Genomic DNA, 21051 nt, shown 5'->3' on the forward strand with positions numbered 1-21051 from the left:
GACAACAGCCCAAGTGCTTTGTTCTCATACCTCATGTAACACTGATTTTCAAGTAGGTACACTTAGCAGCTGAGACAAACGCCTGTAATACTTATTCAACCTGTTCGAGGGCGGTTGGCAGCAAACATTGCGTTGAACAATTACTGGGATTTAGCCCTTTATTTTCACAGTTATCAAACGTTTAATCACTGTCACTAAAGGAAAAGGAAACAAAATAGACTCATTTAAGCACGGATTGAAAAGAAGTATTAACAGTTTGTCATAGTTTTACCCACTTAAAAAAAAAGAATATAAGAACGTATGAGAATCTGCATTAACTGTTTAAATTTTTCAAATGGCTCTGAGCACTATGGGACTTAACATCTATGGTCATCAGTCCCCTAGAACTTAGAACTACTTAAACCTAACTAACCTAAGGACATCACACAACACCCAGCCATCACGAGGCAGAGAAAATCCCTGACCCCGCCGGGAATCGAACCCGGGAACCCGGGCGTGGGAAGCGAGAACGCTACCGCACGACCACGAGATGCGGGCTTAAATTTTTCATCTTCTTCTAAAGTGATTTCTTGTTTCCGTTTCATGAGACTTCGTAAACAGGCTGGATGCTCAGGCAGCTTCCAAACACACAGGAGGTGAAACACAGACGAGAGAATTGCTTCACTGGTCTCCATTGTACTCTATAACAATAGCACTCCCATCGGCCAAGCCCAATGACCTCTAACCGATAGTCCGACCGCTGCGATGCAACAGCAAACAATATAATGTCAGAAGCACACAGTGTAAACACTTCTCACGTGATACGAAATACGATGCGCCACACTTCACTGGGGTACGTCGTGGGATCTTCCTCGTATCAGTAGGTCTATAGTACACAAAGCAAACGCCAAGAACAGTGATTTAAGGACACTAAAATCACTTCGAGATTCCCTCCTTTCGTCACAAGCAGTAGCTACACAAACAATCTAATCTGTGTCTGGAGTATAGTAAAACAACTGTGAGACATTACCGGACTGAGACGTGTCCATAATGCGTATAGTAAAACAACTGTGAGACATTACCGGACTGAGACGTGTCCATAATGCAATGAAAGACTCGTTTTACAAGAATATACATGAACACGGCACCGGCGGGAACTCCGCTAAAGAAATAAACGTTTCTTCTGTACTACTTACAGCAGAACGTGCCACTCAACAAGCGTTGCACACTGCTCGGATAAATAAGTAGACTGTAATTAGAAGTCACCAGGTTCACGTGGAAAAATTGATATGTATCGAATGTCTAGGTGAGAGCTACGTGGAATACCGCTTTGTTGCCGACGGTGTGATATATAGGCACATGCTATTTTACTCTATGAATTTAGTAATCCAGTACCAGGGTAAAAACTTATATGGTGCACCAAGAGCGACAGCACTTGTAATCTCGCCGAACGTGAAATACGTAATCAAACTGTTCAGCTAAACAGAGCTGTTGTCATCAGGAAAAAACGAAAAGAAAATGAGAGAGACGATTGCGAGTTGCGTCTTGTTAGTTGCCATGTTCAAAACACCTATAACACAAGAAAAGTGAAATAATTATTCTCTGTCGTAATAACTGGGAATATAATTTTGGCCACATCTGCAAAACTTGTAATTTTGTAAAGAAAATTTATGGGTTGAAAACATCAAGAAAGAGTCTTGTTATGGATAAACCTACCTTCAAAAAAAAAAAAAAAAAAAAAAACAGTGAAACTGAGTATAACAAAACTGGTTATCGCAAATGTTTCTAGTGATAGGGTATAGCAGGCGCTCCATACAGGAGTTGCTCTTATCTGTGGGAACCTCGCAAATCAGTACGCTCACAATGTCGGAAAAAAAACCAGATCAAGGATGACAATGGCAATGAAAACCAACTCCATAGACGGCAAGGGGTCGAGGCAAACTCTCTCTCTGTCAACTAGACAGTGACACAACATGTAAGTCCAGACTTTTTATGCGAATCGCAGAAAGATCGAAGTTACTCCACTCCTGCTCCCCACTCAGACAGAGGATTCACTTCAGTATCAGTTTGAGTCAGAGTGTGACTTACAAAGGGTGATACAAAACGAAGGAACAGATTTCAATTGTTTATGACAAACTATGAAAGATAGAAGAGGGAGACCAAGAGATGAATACACTAAGCAGATTCAGAAGGATGTAGGCTGCAGTAGGTACTGGGAGATGAAGAAGCTTGCACAGGATAAAGTAGCATGGAGAGCTGCATCAAACCAGTCTCAGGACTGAAGACCACAACAACAACAACAACAACAATGAAAGATAGAAACACATTGCGCATATCACTGAATAGAGAAAGGTTCAAAGTATTGTATCCGCACAGACATATCATACAATCAACATGAGCGCCAATGCGATTATCGAGAAACACATTGTGGACTTCAGAGAGCTCCGTGTGAATGCATCTCTGTTAACGCTCGGCATTTGTCATCAGACGTGTGTGTGCAACCTGCGGTTTTCCGTTTGCATATGCAACCAACTACCAAGAATTTTGTGTGCTAGTCATAAATCCACTTGTGCAGAGACGGCTTCTTGCTGAATCGACGGCTGAATACACGTTGCACTTGAACAATGGACAGACTTCGCGCAAATTTCAACGCACAAAATGTTCTCTCTTGTGGTATAGTCGCGAAGTTGCTACAAACAAGCAGCAACGTAGTTGTATCAAAACTCTGAAGCTTCCTCTATCCAGTGACATGAGCAACGTGTCTATCTTTTATAGTTTGTCTGTGACTGTCAGAAATAACTGAAATCTGTTCTTTCTTCTTGAATGACCCGTTATATCTAGGTTACGCTTGTCATACAACACACAACCTAGTGCCTACAAGTATTAAGTACACAACGAAAAGAACAGGTTTCTCAGTTCACAGGACGGCATGACGCAAATTCCAACAGTCTACTGTCAGTTGTAGCTGGGCGTAACTGAATGACAGATACAACAGTAAGGCAACATGTTCATAGTGCCACCCGCAGTTTTGTTGATAATACGTTAAGGCGCACCATTAAGTAGTCAAAAGCGCGCGAAGCAAATTAATATAAGGGCACCGTAAATTAAAATAAACCTAAATGGCCAGTGAAAATAAAAATTTAAAAAAAGTGTTATAAAGGAGTTGTCCAAAGCAACGGCAAGAAGCAGCCACGTCTATGTACATACAAACAATGTCATTCGTCAGCTTCATATAGACTGCAGTACAAAACATAAATAAATAAAGTTCCAAAATAGTCTCATACTATAGTGAGGAAAAAGCTAGCCGACGCTTCGAAAAATTTTTCATGGCTGCTGGGATGAAACATAAGAGTTAGCAAGCAGATGCAAGTATCCTGTCAAAATATGGATTGCGCTCTCGTCATCAAACTTGAATCATTCTTCTGGAATATGATGCACACAGCTAACAGCACTTCATATCGCCTTGGCTGCTGGATGGACGTAAGCTACGGCCGGGCATGTAGTTGAGTTCATCCATTATGGTGTAGTGTTCCTTAATCCTCCCCCTGACAGTGTACCGACGGCCTTGACGCTGAAGTCACTGTAAGCCGGGAAACACCATACTGCCGCAGCTACCTGGTACAATATCGTCCCGGTTGGCTGCAAAGTCCACCGATCCGTTGCCATCCATCAACACACAACCTAGTGCCTACAAGAATTTCATATACTTCCCTAGTCTCTTCAGGTAAAGGAGACAGTCTTGGCTTGGGATATTTTCCGTGCTAAGCAAATCCACTCGAAGAATTTCAGGGAACTCAGTGACTGGATGCATATTAGGAAATGAGTAGTTCTATTTCATCTCCTTTATTCCAAGGCCCTCAAGATTGCTTTCACTTCTACAATATTGACGGTGAATTTGTTTCTCACAATATGGACGGTGAATTTATTTTTCAGGCGGACCTTGAGCGCATAGTCAGACCCACACAATAGTAACTCTGAAGTTTGTTCCTTTCCTTAGACTGGTAATAACTGATGATCGTACGTTAAAGGACATCGACATCCGAAAGCTAGCTATTTTGTCAGTCCTTAAATGGATGCTATTCAACCGATAAGCAGTATCAGGAAGCTCTGGTGAACACTAGCACACATCATGCTGAAGTTTCCGTAAAATAAGCACTCCCAAATATTATATTTATTTCTTTACTGACCTATCGAAATGAGCAACCATATTTTTAAATTTAATAAAGACATCCTCCACCGTCAACCAGATCAAACGAATTTATTTATTTATCAAACAACGTATTTATTTATGCACTTAATTCACCTGGCTATAGTGAGTATTCATGCTCACTCAAACATGTTAGATCCTTGGCTACTTAGCATGACCTGAATATAATAATAATAGTTATAATAATAGATACAGACATTAAAGTACTCTCAAACTTGTTGATGGTATATTTATTAATTTTCTCGTAGCAAAATGTTCTTGTCGAATGAACATAATGACAAACTAACAACAATGCTTGGCAGCAATACATGAGGAATTAAATCTGAAGAAGAAGCGGGCTAGTCCGGGCGATAGCGAAGAAATAAACGCATAAAGTTTGTTCATGAAATGGAAATGGAAAGAAAGGTATGAAGACTGCTAGGATAATGTTAACAATGTGACAGAAATGTTGATTCGCTGTTGGGTTGAAGCGTCTACTCTTTGTACCTTGGGACTGAAGGGAGACTACTATGACGTGTCTACACCCCGGCAACGTGAGTATCTACGTCATGGCAATGTGGAATGTAATGGATGTTCGGTGTTAGTCACCGTCGTGTGAAGGTGTCTTGTAACAGGCTACACTGCAGTGACAGTGGGATAAATGTGCTTGCCTAGAGCCCCGCTGGTAAGCGTTACGCTCACTCGATCGCTTTATCAATTGCTAGGCACGTTTGAGTGGGACCTTTACTGCCGGAGTGCATGAAAACGGGTGGTCTGCACGTAATACTACCATAACATGGCGTGGATATAAGGAAGTCGCAAAGCACGTAGCTCAGGCACGCTGCTCGATCATACGCAGGGAACATAGTTACAGCTTCCCAAGCGCTGAGACGGCACAGCAATATGCTGGAATTATTTTTTTTATCGCTTCACGAGTCAAATTTCTGCGTGGTGTGTCCATAATGCAACTGTCCAGAAGTCCCCGAAGGGAACACACTTTACCGTGTCTATAGCCTTTCTTGCCCTAGGGTACCCGGACTCATCGAGAAAAAGGGAAAAATGGAGAGGGGAAAAACTGTACACGAAACGCATGAGGTAGCACAAACACGCGGGAGTGCCTCGGGATTTAATTCGGAGCGTGTGTTTATTTATTTATTTAGCAGCTTATGATGTACTTCTATGGAGTACGTTCAGCGGAAGGAAGATTAGGGTCTAGATCCCATCGACGACCTTTTAATAAACACGGAGCACAAGTTCGGATTGGGGAAGGATGACGAAGGAAACTGAAATGTCCTTTTCGAAGGAACTATCCCGACATTCACTTTACAGGCGATTTAGGGAAATCACGGAAAACCTTAATATGGATGTCCGGACGGGAATCTGAACCGTTCTCCTCCTGAAAGTGAGTCCTGTGTTCATCAAAGCGCCGTCTCGTTTGGTCTCCAATTCGCATTTTTTGAGCATTTTGTAAAGGGCACTACTATCGGTAGTGCTAAAGACGTAGTGACTCGTACCCCATTACGCATTGCGGCTTCGCTTAACATTCGTCTGTGAACACGCCTTTTCCGCCTGTTTCCCAAGCGTTGTTGTTCATCTTTCTCGTGGGACGGTCGTATGCTGTCGATTCGTACAAAAGAAGAACTGTATGCAGATTTGAAAAAATATGGATCACGAAATTTTCCAGCCGGCCAGTGTGGCCGAGCGGTTCTAGGCGCCTCAGTCTGGAACCGCGCGACCGCTACAGTCGCAGGTTCGAATCCTGCCTCGGGCATGGATGTGTGTGATGTCTTTAGGTTAGTTAGGTTTAAGTAGTTCTAAGTTCTAGGGGACTGAAGACCTCTGATGTTAAGTCCCATAGTGCTCAGAGCCATTTGAACCATTTGATTGGTTCGGCCGCAGTCATGGGCGAATTGTGTTTCCTTTCGATTCTTCCCATAAACCATCTGCCTTCTCTGTGGCTAGATGTATGCGGTCGTTTCATTCCTACAACTGCATATGGTCGCTGATTCAGCTTTTTTGCAGATAGATGACCTTGATGACGTAGCAGTGTTAGCATCTATTTGCCGTATTTATTCAAGTTACAATTGTCGATCAATAAAAAATCCTTCAATTGGCATCAGCCTCTGAAGAAAACCAAGTTGCATGGCGCCAGCAAAGATTTTGGCAAAATTCAGAAAAACCTATATAAGAAGAGAAGGTACCAGCTTTACGAGCACTGGCCTTCCAGCCGGCCGAAGTGGCCGTGCGGTTAAAGGCGCTGCAGTCTGGAACCGCAAGACCGCTACGGTCGCAGGTTCGAATCCCGCCTCGGGCATGGATGTTTGTGATGTCCTTAGGTTAGTTAGGTTTAACTAGTTCTAAGTTCTAGGGGACTAATGACCTCAGCAGTTGAGTCCCATAGTGCTCAGAGCCATTTGAACCTTTGAACTGGCCTTCCATATCAGAGTGCTGCATATTAGCTCCGCTACAAATCGCTTGCCGACATAACTAGAAGCGGGAAACATCGTCACATTATGGGAGTAAAATCCTCTGGAATACACTCACTCCTAAGTTGTTATACCCACAGAACCATTTCTAAATCCCACTTCCAACTAACGTTACATTGTGTGTTAAAATAGGGAAAAGATAACAATAGCACCATAATGGTAGTTCAGTAAGCAATGTTAGGAACTGCAAACGAGTCGGGTAACAGACTTGAGTGGGCGATATAATTTTGACTAGTGTAAACTACATGGAGGAACATTTATCAAGGTGAATGGATAGCGGATGAAACAAGGAAATTCTTTTCTGGATTCCAAGAGATACGAAAAGATCCAGACGAAAACCCAGCGGAAAGTAGGAAGATGACATTACAAAACGAGGAGCAATAACACGGATGCCTGTAGCTGAATACTGTATCGCATGGAAAAGTCTAGCGAAGGCCTTTATCCAACAGTGGACGCATTATGAAAGTGATGGTGATGATTACGACGCTTCTCTTGTTGTCTGGAACATCAAAAACACATTAGTAGCCCTAGGCCAACCAAAGGAGCACGTAATGTAATGACACGTGCTACCATTTTTAGATGAAATTTGGGAGAACTAGTAGAGGAAGTTTAACAGTGATATCAAAGAAGTACAAAGAAAAAGTGAGATATAAAGTCAGGGAAAGAAATTTATTGATCTGTATGCTGTTGCACACCACTTTATGACAAACAGAAGTAAACATCTTTTATATTTTTTATACTAGAACGCTGCATGCTATTTTGCAGTGTTTGAGCAGAAATCCACGTGGAAGGTAACGAGAACAATAGGATGGGAAAAAACTTGAGAGGAAATATTACTCTTGGAACCCGATAATTACATCAATTTTCTTCGAATGGACACTGAAGCTTTCAAAAACTTGTTAAGGCCCTCGCAAAAGAGAAAACATGTCTCCAAATTCGCTCTTATGCGGCCACAGATGCGTCAAACGAGCCTGGACACGTCGAAGAAATCTTGTCAATTTAACCTTACTTTTGAAGCAGACGCTTTTCATGTATGCTGCATTTTGGCACTTGTGAGAATGGCTACAGATACAGATGAAATATTTCTAACATTGAGTCTGGGACTATGTTTAAAGAAGAAAAAAACAAGACGCTGGTCCACGGAATGGTTTAAAGTGAGAGAGGAATATACACCTGAAAACTTGTTAAAGGAAATGTTACACCCAGAAACTGAAGTTTATATCAACTTTCTACATTTAATTATTTGTGTAGCGTTACTTCGGCCTCGCGGTATAAGAGAAGACAAGTGCTGTATGCGAAAATTCATTCTCTTCTACTTGCTCCTCTAACGACAGTTCATTAGAATATTACAACGTGGTAACATATAGCCCACATCATCCGTGCAGGAACGGATAACTTCGATTTCTTTTATTTCATTGCACTCCTGCGTATTTGTTATGCGTAAAATATTGATGTTGTTCATAATCTCTTCCTGTGTAATATATGGCTGGGAAAGATGTGACCTCTACTATTTCGGTAATTGTTCGGGCTATTTTGTTTTTGTCCTTGATCGTAGTTTTCATAGTTGTGGAAACTCACGATACAGTGAGATAAATTGCAATAAAACAATTTTTCTCTAAACATATGTGGCGAATCATCGAAACAAACAACTTCAAACACCTTGTCAAACTTTCCGCCAATCAAAATTTCTCGCAAACACATCAAACACGATCTATGCTCGACAAACACGACAGACAGCACAGTAAGGGGGAAAAGCTTTGCAAACATATTACAGTTTGAAAAACTTTAATCGTGTAAGGGGGCCTTCAGGGAACTATCTGGTCCTTTGTCTCACCGACGCACGTGTCCAACCCCTTTGTGAGTGGCCACAGCCGCGGGCACAAAGACCAGTGTTGCCAACGGCAGCGACGCGGCGCGTAGCCTTGATGAGGCTGCGCCTTTCTGACTCGCGACAGAAATAAGACCACAGAGAAGTCGTTAGAAGGCGCGAGCGAGCGGCTGCTATAACAGCTTGGCGCAGAGCGGCCTGCGCCTGACGCAACACGGTGCTGGTTCGGCCAGGCGGCCTGCCAAACGAGACTGTCTGTCCAGGAAGCGCTGGACGCCTGCCAATATTTTTGTGTGGACGCCAAAGCCACAGGTTCGCTGCCTCACGTGTTCATCAGCAGCGCACCTACTCTGCATTTGTTCATTGCAAATCACCAGACATTATTCGGTGTATGGCACATACCGTTGTAGAATCCCCTCCTCTTTTCTTGTCCTATTCGTGGAGGATGGATAATTGTGACTCGACTGTAGGTCCCCCAAGAACAGGTTGGATAAGGGTATCGTCAGGAGAGCCACAGTGGAGTGTGATAGGTCCGCTCTCACTACCTGTATACATGAATGATCTGACAGCAGTATGCGGCTGTCTGCCGATGATGCTGTGGTGCACGGGAAAGTGTCGTTTAGTGGCTGTACGGGAACACCTGGCGAATGGCAGCTTGCTCTAAACGTACAAAAATGCTGATATAATGCAGATGAGTAGGAAAAGCAGTCCCGTACTGTCCGTGTATAGCACTGGTATTGTGCTGCTTGACAGTCATGTCTACATCTACATCCATACTCCGCAAGCCACCTGACGGTGTGTGGTGGAGGGTACCTTGAGTACCTCTATCGGTTCTCCCTTCTATTCCAGTCTCGTAATGATCGTGGAAAGAAAGATTGGCGGTATGCTTCTGTGTGGGCTCTAATCTCTCTGATTTTATCCTCATGGTCTCTTCGCGAGATATACGCAGGAGGGAGCAATATACTGCTTGACTCCTCGGTGAAGGTATCTTCTCGAAACTTCAACAAAAGCCCCTAGCAAGCTACTGAGCGTCTCTCTTGCAGAGTCTTCCACTGGAGTTTATCTATCAGCTCCGTAACGCTTTCGCGATTACTAAATGATCCTGTAACGAAGCGCGCTGCTCTCCGTTGGATCTTCTCTGTCTCTTCTATCAACCCAATCTGGTACGGATGCCACACCGGTGAGCAGTATTCAGGCAGTGGGCGAACAAGTGTACTGTAACCCACCTCCTTTGTTTTCGGACTGCATTTCCTTCGGATTCTTCCAATGAATCTCAGTCTGGCATCTGCTTTACCGACGACTAATTTCATGTTGTCATTCCATTTTAAATCACTCCTAATGCGTACTCCCAGATAATTTATGGAATTAACTGCTTCCAGTTGCTGACCTACAATATTGTAGCTAAATGATAAAGGATCTTTCTTTCTATGTATTCGCAGCACATTACATTTGTCTACATTGAGATTCAGTTGCCATTCCCTGCACCATGCGTCAATTCGTTGCAGATCCTCCTCCATTTCAGTACAATTTTCCACCGTTACAACCTCTCGACATACTACAGCATCATACGCAAAAAGCCTCAGTGAACTTCCGATGTTATCCACAAGGTCATTTATACATATTGTGAATAGCAACGGTCCTCGATTAAATATCTAGGCGCAACGATGCAAAACAATTTGAAATGGAACGGGCACAACAAAAACATTAGTAGGGAAGGCGAACGGTAATCTTCGTTTATTGTGAGAATCTTCGGCAAGTGCGGGCCCCCTATAAAGGTGACAGCGTATAGAACACCAGTGCGACCAAGTCTTGAACACTGCTCGAATATTTGGGATCTCAGCAGGTCGGATTAAAGGAAGAGAGGTAAGCAGTTCAGAGGCGGACTGGTAAATTTGTTACCGGTAGGTGCGATAAACATGCGGGTATTATAGGGATGCTTTGTGAACTCAAAACGCGAATCCCTGGATGGAAGACAAAGTTCCTTCCGCGAAACACTTTTGAGGAAATTTAGAGAACCGGCATTTGAAGCTGACTACAAAACGATTCTACTGCCGCCAACGTACACTTCGCGAAAGGACCACGAAGATAAGATAAGAGAAATTAGGGCCCGCACGGAGGCGTATAAACAGTCTTTCTTCCCTCGTTCTATTTGCGAGTGGGCCAGGAAAGGGACGAGGTACACACTGCCATCCACCATAAGGTGCTTGCTGAGTATTTACGTAGATACAGATGGAGTCTGTTCAAAGGTCGGAGAAAGCCAAGGGCACAAGGGTACTGAGATGTTATGTCGATTAATTTGATCGTCGTGATCATTATTCGAAATGTGTCGTCGTAGAAAACGGTATGTTTCTTGACACTTGTGGGAAAGTGGACTCTCGGAATTTGGAAAATAGCACTCTCCATTTTCGGTGTCAACATGTTTCTCTCCCTCAGAAAACCTTTTGTTGCTATTGCCAGGTTTCATTCTCCCCATTACTTCTACCATTGTTAGTTATTTTGCCGCCGAAACAGCAAAATTTTTATGCCGTATTTAGCGCCTGATTTCCTAGAATTTCAGAGCTAGAAAATTTTACTGAAACTACTGGTTCTGAACATAATCAAATAAGGAAATGATAGTGTTAACGGTAACCATTACTGACACGAAGGTAATTGGAACTTCTGAAGTGTAATGTTACAGAAGATTGTGAAAAACTACACTACTGGCCATTAAAATTGCTACACCGCGAAGATAACGTGCTACAGACGCAAAATTTAACCGACAGGAAGAAGATGCTGTGGTATGCAAATGATTAGCTTTTCAGAGCATTCACACAAGCTTGGCGCCGGTGGCGACTCCTATAACGTGCTGACATGAGGAAAGTTTAAAATCGATTTCTCATACACAAACAGCAGTCGACCGGCGTTGCCTGGTGAAACGTTGTTGTGATGGCTCGTGTAAGAAGGAGAAATGCGTACCATCACGTTTCCGACGTTTATGAAGGTCGGATTGTAGCCTATCGCGATTGCGGTTTATCGTATCGCGGAATTGCTGCTCGCGTTGGTCGAGATCCAATGACTGTTAGCAGAATATGGAATCGGTGGGTTCAGGAGGGTAATACGGAACGCCGTGCTAGATCCCAACGGCCTCGTATCACTAGCAGTCGAGATGACAGGCATCTTATCTGCATGGATGTAACGGATCGTGCAGCCACGTCTCGATCCCTGAGTCAACAGATGGGGACGTCTGCAAGCAACAACCATCTACACAAACAGTTCGACGACGTTTGCAGCAGCATGGACTATCAGCTCGGAGACCGTGGCTGCGGTTACCCTTGACGCTGCATCACAGACAGGAGCGCCCGCGATGGTGTACTCAACGACGGACCTGGGTGCACGAATGGCAAAACGTCATTTTTTCGGATGAGCCCAGGTTCTGTTTACAGCATCGTGTTGGTCGCATCCGTGTTTGGCGACATCGCGGTGAACGCACATTGGAAGCGTGTATTCGTCATCGCCATACTGGCGTATCACCTAGCGTGATGGTATGGGGTGCCATCGGTTACACGTCTCGGTCACCTCTTGTTTGCATTGACGGCACTTTGAACAATGGACGTTACATTGCAGATGTGTTACGACCCGTGGCTCTACCCTTCATTCGATCCCTGCGAAACCCTACATTTCAGCAGGATAATGCACGACCGCATGTTGCAGGTCCTGTACGGGCCTTTGTGGCTCGTCACAATAAGCCAGTCACTACTCTTGATGAACTGTGGTATCGTGTTGAAGCTGCATGGGCAGCTGTACCTGTACATGCCATCCAAGCTCTCTTTGGCTCAATGCCCAAGCGTATCAAGGCCGTTATTGCGCCAGAGGTGGTTGTTCTGGGTACTGATTTCTCAGGATCTATGCACCCAAATTGCGTGAAAATGTAATCACATGTCAGTTCGAGTATAATATATTTGTCCAATGAATATCCATTTATCATCTGCATTTCTTCTTGGTGTAGCAATTTTAATGGCCAGTAGTGTAGATGGATAAATCAGAGAATTAATGAAGTGCTACTGAACCAAACTGGCAAGCAAAGATCTTTACGGCATAACTTGAGTAAAAGAAGGAAGAGGTTGATGTGATACATCTTGAGGCATCAAGCAAGGGCGCCTATGCCTGGGGCCAACAAGTAGCTGCCTCCCCCTCCCCACCCCCTAGCTCTCACGGAAAGGAAAAAAATATAGTTTAATAACGTGGTTTTCTTTCAATAACATGATTGGAAAGTGGGTATCACGCATGTATTTAACAGGGTCTGAGCTGGAACTTTTTAAATCGTCATAGTCTTCCAAAATATCAAAAATACTCCATGTCCGAGGTCTTATCGCCCCCCCCCCCCCCCCCCCCGCCACCCCAACAAAATATCGTATGGGCGCCCTTGGCATCAAGGAATATTTAATTTGGCATTTGATGAAAGTGTGAAGGGTAAACATTGTAGAAGGAGACCAAGGCTTAAATACAGAATACAGGAAGCACGTGCAAACTGATGCTGGTTGCCGCAGACATGCAGAGACGAAGAGGCTTGCACAGGATACGGTATCGTGAAGAACTGCGTCAAATTTGTCCTCTTGCTAAAGACAACACCACAAGCTCTCCATAACGCACATACCCAACCTGGAAGCGTCTCTAAACTGGAGTACGTTGATTGTTTCTCCGACACTCTCATCTCAGACGAATCGCAAAGTTCTTCTTCGAATATTGACATCTGCGGTCTAAAAATGACAACCTACAACTCCCGCTGGAATGAACGAGGCTGTAGATAAACGGTATGTATACATCCACCGGACGGACGCCTCACGTTCGACTGTCTCTTTTGTACTAATCGAAAGGAGTATACAATTTTAGGCAGCAACTATTCTTTTCCACAACACTTTAGTACACAAGCAATTCTCAAGGCTTGTCATAGAATTATACATCTGCTGCATCATCCATACACCGCAGCGAAGTAGTGGTGAACTACGTGCACTACAGTATCATTAATCAAACACTGTAGAATTCCCACTCCACATCTAAAGACTTAATCTACGAGAGTTGAATTATCATACAATCTTGAGGGCCCGCAGAAATTTATCCAGGGGGAAGAGAGTGGAACCAAGAGTCTAAAATTCTCTTTTTTGTATATAAATAAGTTGGTCAGTTTTGAATGGGGCCACGCAACAAGAACTAGACTTTGTAGATAACAGAAAAATCTTTGTATACCCCACCAGAAAAATGAAATGTATGAGAATTCTGCAATGAATAAAAACTGTACTCCAGATTCCAGCGACGCGGTTGGGGGGGTAGGGGGTGGGGGGGGGGGGGGAGGGCAAATGCCCCTTCTTGCCCCTCTCTCCTCCAGTGTGGGTGGTAGCCTAGACATATAATGGCGATAACCACAGAAAATTCTTCCACTGCGGTTCAAACTCGGCCAGCTTCGCGCGACTGAGGGCACCGCTCGCTTTGTGTAATCCTCACCTGTGCGCACCGCTCGTGCAAAGGGAGTAGATAAAGGTACTTGAGCGAGGCAGGAAAAGGGATTACCAACTCGTACTGCTGATATTCCAGAACTTCGTTGCTTCAGCGGTGGCTGTTTTATTTTGCCACGCTGTCGCTTCTGGAAAACGATCTACAACTGCTTACGTATTCTTATGAGGCTCTTTGTTATAAAAAAAAAAATCATATGTAGGAAAAAAAAACGTGCAGACACAAACACAAAACTACTGTTATTTACTACTTTCTGCCTTTGACGTCTCTCAATGGTAGTCTTCTAAGTTAGAAATCGATTTTCAATATAAGTAGACAGGAGTGAACGTAATTGTGTGTGCGTGTTTTGCTTGTTTCTAACTTCTTGCTGTCTTACAAAGTCGTCATGGAAAAATTTGAGATAAATGTACACGCAAGAGTGTTTCCCGCTTCGACACATCTAAAAGAGTCAATGAAACTACTGGAAATAGCCCCTCTCGTTGAGCTACTGAAGTCATTGCCAAAGAAGAGAGATTTTTCATTCATGTAATTGTGAGGGAGCTGGCGTACTAGCTTTGCTGTCAACCAACTCCATCACAAAACAACAAACTTAGAATGTTTATCAGTTACACTTAGACTTAAAGACAAAGGCAATTACTAAAATTTGGACTTAATTTATTGAAAGAAAGCAACAGATTGATGTAATTTTATGTTGAATAAACTTGTAGGTCATAAGAAACAAATGTTACGCATGTCGCATTAAATCGGCCACGCTTTAAAAGCAAACTGTTTTAGTAATATTATTTCAATCTTCCAGACAAATTAAGTTAGTCCGTATCTAATCAAATTCACAGAACAGAGGCAGTGTTTTACCCTAAGAGCATTAGGAGTTTTTACACTTAAAACCATGCTATGAGTTCGAACAACATTGAGATGTGCAAGCGAAAAGCAATTTAAAGATTGACAGAACGCAATTTTGACATAATTTCTCCGTTGGTGTTATCATATGTCTGTGCTTCTTCCTCCATTTTTTTTTTTTTAACAATCGCAAAGAGTGTTGGTATCTTTCATCACTTTCAATCCTTTGCCGCTCTCGTCGCCACTGTATACCTCTAACTCCATTGTTCTTAAGAGCAAGTGCTATATATTCGTATTCTTTGGCTCCCCCCTCCTTCCATTGACACATTATCTCTACCTATATGAGCTATATAACAGCACATAGCATGCCAACCGGTTCCTTTTTTGATTGTCTCTCTCGCAAACTTTTTCCTTCCGTTTCCAATACGCTTTTCTTTACTTTCTTAACTGCAGACGCCATGTCACTGCCAGCGCTCAGACAAGGCAGGCGGTTCGATAATGAAGCTAATGGTTACGTCAGGGCACCGCCCACATTAGCGCGGTGTGTTCAAAATTTTTGATGCCCGCGCCCTCTGGTTTCTTGCTTGCACTACGTTCTATGTCGTGGCGGTTGTTATTCACCCAAATGAATGAAAAGTAGGACCGGTTTATGAAATTAAGATACATTAATATTAAGGAATACGCTTTTCCAATCAACATCCGAACATTTCCGTTGCAATCACCATTGTTTTAGTGGCCGTTAACAGCACATAATGGCAGATTGGTGCTAATACACATGTGCTTAGGTACTGTAGACTCATGAAGGTGGTTTACTTTTTGCATATAGATGCTTTTAAAAGTAATCATAGAAAGTTATAGAGTACTCACTTTAACACAAAAGAAGAGTTAATTCAGAACAGAGTGTGCAACTGAACTTCGTACGGATATTGCACATGCTGCTATCCATATAAGCGAAATAAATAATAATAAATAACAATAAATTCAGATATCCTCTTAAGAGGAACGGCAAGATTACGAGAACAGAAAGGGAAAACCAGAAATACTGTAACAAGTATTTCGTTTTCTTTTACCTAAAAAAGCGGCAGCGAAAAACGTTAACGAGGTGCAGTGTAAAGCCGGCACACGTAAAGTTGACAAACTGAATTCCTACATCTTGTGGGAAACTGTATCATACTGTCAGCATACAAGTTCATTTCCGCCAATCTACTTGCATAAGATCTACATTTATATGATGATATGCGAACATCATATTTTCCAAAGTCAGTTTGCTACATGTAAAATAATAATACCTTACAAAAAAATGAAAAATATTTGCCTTTAGTGAATGAATACAGTCTTGTTCGCGCCACTATAAGTGCCGGTCATATCAAAATGCTACACTGGCAAAATGCAACATGCCTGTCTAAGGTTTTCATGAATTAGATTGTAGATATAGAGGAAAAGACACAATGAGCGCTGGTTGCTGGCAAGTCAATACACAAGAACTGCTAAAAAGAAAACCAGGCTTATATTACAATTTGTTAAATAAAAGAGCGACCGTGGCAAATTTCTAACGTTTTATTTACTGGAAGTGAAGTATTTACTGAATTCAGTCTCCTAAAGCAGCTCTTATTGTTAGCGATAAAGCGTGTTGCAGCGCTCACACGGGCCGCCATGTAGCAAACGATATTTGTAGTGTACTTACTGGTTCACGGTAGATCTCTGGACAACAACTGAGCATTCGAACAGCGCAGCGTGGTATATATTTGTGCCTCAGTGACCAATCGCGAACGGCGAGACAACTCAGCCACGGGAGAGCAGCCAATCGCTGCGTCCGTTGTGTAACGGCCGCTATCGAGCAGCCGCCGGTCAAAGTCCGCCGGAGTTGCTCAGTCGGCAGCAGCTGCGGTGGCGCAGGCTAGCGGGAACGGGAGCTGTTATTGATTGGCGGCGCGGCGAGAGCTAGCTCCCTTCCCCGACACCTAGGAATACGCGGAAATGTGGCGGTCGCAAGCGACGCGCTCAACAAAGGAAGAGAAACCAGAAAAGTCACAAAGAACAATGGTGCTGAAACTTTATTCCTTCCCTTTCTTCGGAAAAGTAGGGCTGAAGCTCAGCGTTTGTAGTTTTTCAGATCATAATATAATGGTCTAGGTACTAGCCTCCAGATCGGTGCAGTTGCTGAGTCTATTCTCAGTCCTCTGATTTACAAACACATTAACGTCACCTATATTTTAATGTCTATATTTGGTATGCAGGTGAACTGTTTCCTCCTTTGTAGTTGGACATAAGTGAAAAATTACACACAATATTTATGATTCAACTCTGTACGTATCTCCGCATGATTCCCATAACAATCCACAGAAAAAGAAATAAATCGGGATTTAACTAGTTACCCAGTGAGTTTATAACACGGACTCCTTTCTCTGTCAAAAGGCAATTATTGAATGCTTTCTAACTACTCTCAGTAAATTAAATAACTTACCACCAGTAGCCCTCCATCTTATTTGATGTGGGCTTGCATAGTGTTTTAAATGAAGGACATCATCATCAAACATAACTACCTTGCTGAAATTTTGCGCGTCTTTTTGAATACACTGGACCCATTGTGACAAATGTCCAACTTTATTTAGCACTAGGTAATAATAATGTGCTGTTGGCGATCTGCTTCTTACAGATACAACACATTCTTAGCAAAGTTTATTTCTTTCTTTAATTTTACTAGGATCAATGCGTCTGATTGTAATTCTCAGTGCTTTTGTGAGCGAACGAAACTGCGAATCCTAAAATTTGTGTATCTGCTAAACACTAAATGTGTTGCTGGCAACGTGTCCGCTGACAGCTGACGAAGTTACTTGAAAATGGTTCCCGTGAAGCTGATCACCTTATGGATGTCAGGCAATACCTAAACACCCTCCAAAAATTACGGCGTAAGGTTCAATTACAATCATCAAACAAATTAGATAACTTCCTGTAGAATCGTAACTATCATCATTCAGAGCAGCATCGATTTCAAATATTTATACATCTAATTTTTACAATACAGGCTGCGTAAGGTGCTTGTCTTAAAATTAGTTGCAGTACCCCTTCTTTTGATATAAGTTTATGCCTTAATTAGCTATTATATTTTTCGTTTGTTTTCCAGCTACCTGCACCTGTGACTGATTATATAGTAAGCTTCCCCTTCTTAGGACACGAGGACAGTTTGTAAATAAAACCATAATAAAGTCTTATTGTGTAATATTCAGTTACATTCTGTGGGCATGTTATTATCACTGTCTTTAGAATGGTTTCTGTAAAGTGTAAAAGTAAAACGGGGTCTGGCATTATGGAGCTGTTGTTATACATACTGGATGTATGTGTAGGTAAATTAAAACTTTCTTGGGGAAATGATGGAGTTCGAACGTGAAGAAGATCAGGAGAATACAGGAACTTCAGACGGTTATTAAGTATTACGTACGCAGAGTTGGTCAAACAAGAGTGATGGCGCAATTCACAGAAGTAGGCTACACTTTGTTCATCTGAAGAGCTGATATACAAATCAAGTAAAATCCACTTTTACCTTTTCTTGGGGTGGACATCGTATCACGTTCCTTGAAAGGAATTCTAGCAAGTGCAAACTGTTTTGCATCAAAAGACGTTAATTTCCCAACGTTACGGCGTATTCGAAATGTGTGTTTTAGGACAGCTGATATTTTTAAAAATATCGAGAGTCCGATATTCGATATTTAACAAAATATCATTATCGGCTCTCGATATATAGAAAAAAATTATTGGTACGTGGACGGAAAAAATATCGACATACTGGTCTAGAAAAATACCGGATGTTCATTGTAAACAGACCGCTGGTTTTAATGCTATATATTTAAGCATTTGTAGACTTAGAGAAAGCTTTTGACAATGTTGACTGGAATACTCTCTTTCAAATTCTGAAGGTGGCAGGGGTAAAATACAGGGAGCGAAAGGCTATTTACAATTTGTACAGAAACCAGATGGCAGTTATAAGGGTCGAGGGGCAAGAAAAGGGGAGTAGTGGTTGGGAAGGGAGTGAGACAGGGTTGTAGCCTCTCCCCGATGTTATTCAATCTGTATATTGAGCAAGCAGAAAAGGAAACAAAAGAAAAATTCGGAGTAGGTATTAAAATCCATGGAGAAGAAATTAGAACTTTGAGGTTCGCCGATGACATTGTAATTCTGTCAGATACAGCAATGGACTTGGAAGAGCAGTTGAACGGAATGGACAGTGTCATGAAAGGAGGGTATAAGATGAACATCAACAAAAGCAAAACGAGGATAATGGAATGTAGTCGAATTAAGTCGGGTGATGCTGAGGGAATTAGACTAGGAAATGAGACACTCAAAGCAGTAAAGGAGTTTTGCTATTTGGGGAGCAAAATAACTGATGATGGTCGAAGTAGAGAGGATATAAAATGTAGACTGGCAATGGCAAGGAAATCGTTTCTGAAGAAGAGAAATTTGTTAACATCGAGTATAGATTTAAGTGTCAGGAAGTCGTTTCTGAAAGTATTTGTATGGAGTGTAGCCATGTATGGAAGTAAAACGTGGACGATAAATGGTTTAGACAAGAAGAGTGTAAAAGCTTTCGAAATGTGGTGCTACAGAAGAATTCTGAAGATAAGGTGGGTAGATCACGTAACTAATGAGGAGGTATTGAATAGGATTGGGGAGAAGAGAAGTTTGTGGCACAACTTGACTAGAAGAAGGGATCGGTTGGTAGGGCATGTTTTGAGGCATCAAGGGATCACAAATTTAGCATTGGAGGGCAGCATGGAGGGTAAAAATCGTAGAGGGAGACCAAGAGATGAATACATTAAGCTGATTCAGAAGGATGTAGGTTGCAGTAGGTACTGGGAGATGAAGAAGCTTGCACAGGATAGAGTAGCATGGAGAGCTGCATCAAACCAGTCTCACGACTGAAGACCACAACAACAACAACAACATTTAAGCATTGAATTATTATTAGATATTCTGTACATCAACAAGCTACCAGGCTGCCTATCCTCCTTAGAGCAAGAATTGAAAGGAAGACGATGGGGGTAACCATTTTGCTAATATTGGTAACCGCATGCAAGTGGCACAAAAAAGGTGTAGGATGCGTCCGCCGTTCTGTTTCGTCACAAGTCGCATTTTTCCGGCGCACTTCATGTCGGCTTTCCTGTTTGTTCTTTTTTTTGCCGACCCCAGCGACCTAACAGTTGCAGAGTCAAAACAGCATGGTGAAACTAAACGTTGCAGTTTCTGTTGGAAGCGCCGTGCGCCAATGACGTCAGTATTTCGCCTCAGACGTCTCCGTACTCCGCAAAATCCAATCTTATCATTTAAATTTTTGTTCATCATTCTCGGCAGCTATTTTTGAAAAATGCTGATGTGAAGAAATAGCACACTAGTTGCTTAGAAATTGTTTTTTAACGCAGCTGGTGTGCTATTTCTTCACATCGGAAATTTTGTTATTCCATTCACACCGCCACCCCACAGTGCAATAGGACTTCTTCTTTTGTGCCAAACAATCCAAGAGAAAGACTTGATGTGATGAAAGCTCCAAAATTAATAAGACTTCTTCACACAGTGAAAATAAAATTATGTTCTACTACAATTTCAGAAGAACAACTTAGATATTTACCGAAAACTGTTTAAGGAATATAATATAAAATAAAAATATCGGCACTCGACATTGCCATTGCGATGTCGATATATCAATATATTGGGGAACAGTATCGATCTTATACGTCGATACGTTTTAGAGAAAATCAAAGAAGCATCGATATTTTATCAGCAGCTCTACTGTGTTTGAAGCAGACCGTTTTACATCCGTCTGTCCGCTTGTTGCGAAAGAAGTTAATTGCTTCTCCAATCAGGAACACCCTTGTGATGCTCATTCCTGGTGCTCAAGTACCAATATGACGTGTTTAGGATTACGATTTCATTATACTGCATACATTCCAGTATTTTTGGAGCCTCTATCTGCTCTTTTCATAACTACAGGGTTATTACAAATGATTGAAGCGATTTCACAGCTCTACAATAACTTTATTATTTGAGATATTTTCACAATGCTTTGCACACACATACAAAAACTCAAAAAGTTTTTTTAGGCATTCACAAATGTTCGATATGTGCCACTTTAGTGATTCGGCAGACATCAAGTCGATAATCAAGTTCCTCCAACACTCGGCGCAGCATGTCCCCATCAATGAGTTCGAAAGCATTCTTGATGCGAGCTCGCAGTTCTGGCACGTTTCTTGGAAGAG

The 21051-nt window shown here is 42.3% G+C and overlaps 1 protein-coding gene across 1 annotated transcript in view; it reads right to left on the reverse strand.

The window, feature by feature from the left end:
* The window catches only part of LOC124615389 (mitochondrial uncoupling protein 2-like), a 45059-nt gene extending 28446 nt beyond the window's left edge, over nucleotides 1-16613 (reverse strand). Inside the window, exon 1 of the mRNA XM_047143214.1 lies at nucleotides 16488-16613. The gene's annotated coding sequence lies outside the window, so the exon portion shown is untranslated. The remainder of the gene's footprint in view (nucleotides 1-16487) is intronic.
* Nucleotides 16614-21051: the final 4438 nt, after the last annotated feature.

Source organism: Schistocerca americana, chromosome 5, assembly GCF_021461395.2.
Source record: "Schistocerca americana isolate TAMUIC-IGC-003095 chromosome 5, iqSchAmer2.1, whole genome shotgun sequence".
NCBI lineage: Eukaryota > Metazoa > Arthropoda > Insecta > Orthoptera > Acrididae > Schistocerca > Schistocerca americana.